This window comes from Nuphar pumila, chromosome 7 (genome assembly GCF_984573655.1).
Source record: "Nuphar pumila chromosome 7, dmNupPumi1.hap1.1, whole genome shotgun sequence".
In the NCBI taxonomy this organism is placed as follows: domain Eukaryota; kingdom Viridiplantae; phylum Streptophyta; class Magnoliopsida; order Nymphaeales; family Nymphaeaceae; genus Nuphar; species Nuphar pumila.
Window position 1 is genome coordinate 21,311,227 of NC_143255.1, and position 5,121 is coordinate 21,316,347.

The 5,121-nt window shown below is 37.3% G+C and overlaps 1 long non-coding RNA gene across 1 annotated transcript; it reads right to left on the reverse strand.

The window, feature by feature from the left end:
• Positions 1-3,626: 3,626 nt before the first annotated feature.
• LOC149831468 (uncharacterized) lies at positions 3,627-5,121 on the reverse strand. Its single transcript, XR_016433020.1, has 6 exons — positions 4,988-5,121; positions 4,756-4,860; positions 4,555-4,648; positions 4,371-4,434; positions 3,907-3,995; positions 3,627-3,819 (listed from the first exon to the last, which is right to left on the reverse strand). It is a non-coding gene; the product is annotated as an uncharacterized LOC149831468 (long non-coding RNA).

Consider the following 5,121-nt stretch of genomic DNA (forward strand, 5'->3'; position numbering starts at 1 on the left):
GTGGACATTTTGTCTCATAACCCCTTCAGTTTGGTGAAATGCACTGTTACTGAAGATTGTTCTTGCTTGAGATTGATTATCTCGTGTTGGATTTTATATATTCTGAGAGTGTTCGATTGGAAGAACCTCTCACGAAGCTCTGCTCAAACCTCAACTGTGGTTTGAGCATAGATAATGCTGACTGCTATATCCTTATGAATGGAGTTGAGCAACCAAGATAACACCCTATCATTGCACTGCTCTTATATAGCAACATTTGGTGATGATGATTCAGGTTTTGTGATTCATCTGTCAATGAAACCCAATTTATTCTTGACACTTAGTGCCATAACCATGACTCTACTCCACATCGAGTAGTTATATCCAATAAGCTATTGTGACACTAAGGATATCCTTGGGTTATCTGAGTGATGAAAAAAAAAGATCGATTGTCAATTCTTGAGTGTTCTCAGTGTTGATGCTTTCAGAAGCCATTGGGAACAACTCGAAGACGATGTGCACGGAGTTGATCTTTGGTCAACAAAAGGAAAAACGTCTACTACGATAGGTCACCAGTCAAAGACGTCCCTGCTCTGATACCATGAAAGAAGCTCAAGAGTTGAAGAAAGATCAAAAAATGGAAAATTTGGTAACAAAATTTTCTTGATATATTGATTACAAAAGGTTAGAGAGTACACATAAATACTTGTATTAGTCGGCCCTTTCTCCTCAAGTGTAGGTAACAATAAAACTGACTAAACGTTATCCTATGCTGGCTCAAATGTAGATATCATTATCTGGTGTAGGTAACCATATTCCTCACCTCAAATGTAGATAACAATTTATCTGATGTAGGTAACGATATTCCTCAAATGTAGATAAATCATTATCAGTAGATAAAAAAGAACAACTAATATCCAGCATAGTCACATCCAGATGCTATGTGTATGTATAAAACACATACTATAATTTCCGCTTCATGTATCTTTTCACTAAAAAGTAGAGCATGGAAGGCCAAAAGAGTGACACAGCTAGGATTCAATTGATCTCAAATGCTGGCCTCAAGACATGCACCAGATTGTCCAATCATTGTACTTTTCCCATGGTGCTAGACATACCATTTTTGTAAAATCACTACTTGTGAATTCGTGCTAAATTTACTTATCACTTCCTTTGTAATGAAAAGCTATATTAAACAAAGATAGGGACTTGGACCCGATACGAGTACGTGACACAAATACACAAATTTTCTTTGAAAATCAGGACAACAAGAGCACATTATTAAAAATATATTTTGATATTCTAATGCATAAACTATACTTATTAAGATAATGTTGGAGGTGTTATGGTGTCGTGTGCCTACATGTCATTTCTAGACATGGAACCCTATATTGTGTCCCTCTGACAGATGATAAGGTTCTCTAGCTCGCCTAATCAAGTTTAAATGCACCAATAAATCAAGTCCATTCAACATAATGGCCCACTGTCAGATGATTCATCTCACTCATTACTAGGCTTGCCTTAATTTTTTATTTTATTTATGGTGCTTATGTTTTTTTCATTATTGTAAATTTCATGCTGCATGCATTTAAATTTATAATCAAGTTCAGAATCAGCAAACCTTCCTACCACAATTTCGGCATGCATGTACATGGTTCATATTAATCAGATGCAGGTATAATATAATCCCATATTCAGATTTGTTTCATGTATATATATATATATATATGACCAAATTCAGATACAGGTATAACCAAATTTGATCTTATCGGATCTAATATCATGGAGTTTAATTCCGGTTCAGATGCAGTCTAGATATAGGTACAATTAAATTAGATCTAATCAGATCTAGCGTATTTAGATCCAGATCCAATTAAATTAAGAGGTTAGCTGTACATAATTGGAGTTATATCTGTCTTGAATTGAAGTAATTATTATATAAACTGAATATTTTATCTGTGCCAAATCCACCACAAAATTAGTCAGGTTGGATACTCTAACTCACAGACAAAACTGTGGCCATCTGCAATGTAGGTGCTATTGGCATGAAAATATAACCAAGTGCATAAAGCCCAAGTTTTCTGCTTCTATTGCAAGTTATTGCAGTGCGCTGGTTCATGAGCTAGCTCACCATTTATGTTGGTTGTTACTTAGATTGAGGTTAGCAGTGTTTCATGCATGTATCAATAACAAAAAACAATTTCAAGGGGAAAATCCTAGTTCGTATGGCTCACCTCCAAGCAGTTAAAACCCCTCGCCCACCGTCCTTGCCCACCAGGGAGCTTGCGGTTTCAATCTTAAAAAGTGTTTTTTTTTTTTCAAAAGGCAAGCTGGGTTTAGGTGGACCCCTACGAGAACAACGACCGCCCCCATGAAGCAGAGGGATTCGATTCAGAGCCTTCAGCTTGACAGAGGAGAATGCACACTCTGGGTAAGTTAAATACCTTAAGGGTGTATGTTTGATGGCTTGTTTAAGGTTGGACGAAATAAACAAAAAGCACAGAATAGAACATTGGTTTTGTTCGTTCTGTAACAACTGTTCCAAGTCCAACGTTTGTTTTGACTGTAATCAAATGCTATATTTTAAATGGCCGTTGTTTTTTGATGACGATGTATGGACAACTTGGACAATCATGAATAATGGGTTGAATTACTTTGTTTTGGATCACATAACCCGATCCGTCTACCATTTTACATGTTTTAACAAGTTTATTATGATTTTTTGCCCAAATATGATTTCAATTATAAAATTATATCTAAAATCATGAATTTTTGCCCTGAATGTGGATTTGAAATTAGATTTTTTCCCCAAATATGGATTTCGAATGAGTTTTTTTGCCCCGAATATGGATTTTTGCTCCAAATAAGGATCTCAAATAAGATTTTTGCCATAAATATGGACCTTGAAATGAATTTTTGCCCCAAATATAGATTTTTGCCTCAAATATGGATCTCCAATTAGATTTTTGCCTCAAATATTAAAATGTGTCTAGTAGTCAGACTAATAAAAGAAAATAAGTTAATGTTGTTTAAGATGGTTTCAAAAGGTTGTTATGATACAAGTAGAAGAAACTAGAAAAGGAAGAAGACCACTGTAGACTTGTATGGAGGCAGTAAAAAATGATATAAATAGGGAAATGAGATCTACAAAGTCGGCCTCATGTAGCTGGGATAAAGCTTGATGACGATGATGAATATTTTTGCAAGATTTTTTCTTACTGCAAGATTTTCTCTCGTGGTAAAAATTCTGGTACCAACATGTTTGACATTGCTCAAACCAGGTGACCCAGATGGATGTGTGAACTTGTTTTATGAAACACTATCAATTATGACCAATTTTTATATAAAAAAACATCAACTTTTTACGCAACATTCATGGCCGATATTATATAAAAGAACATTAATCCTGAAATCTTATACGCGAGAGGTAGAACTACTATGAATCTCCCTAACAAAAAGGTCTGTGGCAGGCAATAGAGCTTCAAGGACAAATAGCCAAACACAGCGCAATATCATGAAAACTCAAAAAACATGACCAACCCAGACCATGAGATTTACCAAGAGAAGTATTATCTTTTACTTAACAAGGACTTGTTTGCTAAATACATTGTTCTCCGTTACAAATACCAGGAGCATGTGCATTCCCCAAAACACTTGAGACTGGCACTGCAGAAGAACAAGCAGTATGCAGTTTGAAATAAAGTTACTAAGCTTATGGCCTGAAGGATAATTGCTTGCACATCATCTACACTTTGTCGTCATGGAACCACCATCTCGTCTCCTTTGGCGATCTACCATTAAGGCAGTTCTTCATATAGCAGTCATCGTTCCATGGCATTTCTATGTAGAAAATGAGAAACCTTACAGTTAGGAAAGAAAAAGAATATTGGGACTTTTATGGCTATAGAGAAGACAATTGAGTAGAACCTTTGCAGGGGAGCTTGAGAGCATGGAAAGAATGCTGATATAGATGGAACTCACAGTCATGGCTGGAGACCACGAATCAAACAGAATATCTGATTAACAAAAATATTTAGTTCATTACTACAATCCACATAAAACATCTACATATACTTTTACCAAATTATAAAATCCACAAAACAAAACAAGAAACGCTAGACAATCTGTATGGAAGAACTAAATGCGTGCGATGTAAAAATTCTAGCAAGAATCCCACCATGTTAATCAACAATTCAGTCCACGAAATAATCGCATGACCATGTTAAAGATCGCCATCCGATTTCAAGAGAATTAAATGTATGCAATGTAAAAATCAACAACAAAAAAGAGCATTTTATTGAAGACAGAGAATCGAAAGAAACCCGAAATCCTCCAAAAACAGAGGAAAAGAGAAAGAAAATCCCGATATTGAAGAAAACCACCAAGATTACCTAAACAAATATGGCCGTTGCTATAAATGTGAGGATGCATTGGCACTGGATGGAGGAAAATCACCTACTAAACAAAAAAACAAAACAATAAAATCACCCCCAATTTCACCCACCAAACAAAGAACTCAAAGAATCCCCAAAAAAGAAGCAACAAAATGCCCGCCCTCGACCGAACATGTGGCACCTCCATGGGGTAATGCTCGGGAAAATTGACTTGAAGCTGGTATGATTCGCTTGCGTAGAGCATTCCGGGAGCCCCGACCACTTCAATAACCCACCTGATCCACCAATTCAACAAAAACAAACCCAGAACCACCTCAGAAAACCCCCCAAAACAAAAAAAAAAATACAGAATTCGTGGCGGGGAGGGCGATCGGGGGCGTACCTCTGGAGATTGTCAGAGACCTTGTGCTTGAACCCGGAGGGAGGGGCTGACCTGCCATTTGAGAAGCTCTTTCTGGATGCGGTTGCACGCTATCTAGATGAGAGCCTGTAGCGGCAATCAACATAACCGAAAAAAACTCAAATAGTGAGAAAAAGAGAGTGGGCGTCTTCAACACAGACGACGGAAGAAGGCTTTAATGAGAGAAATAAGGTTAGGGTTTAGAAGGCAAAACCTTGCGAGAAGCAGAGGACCTCATGCTGGAGCTGGAGAGAGAGAGAGAGAGAGAGAGGACGAGGTGAAAATGAGGAGACCGAAGCGCTCGCGGGCGTGCTCGTCAAAATTTTTTCGTTCTCCTCGTCCCTGTTA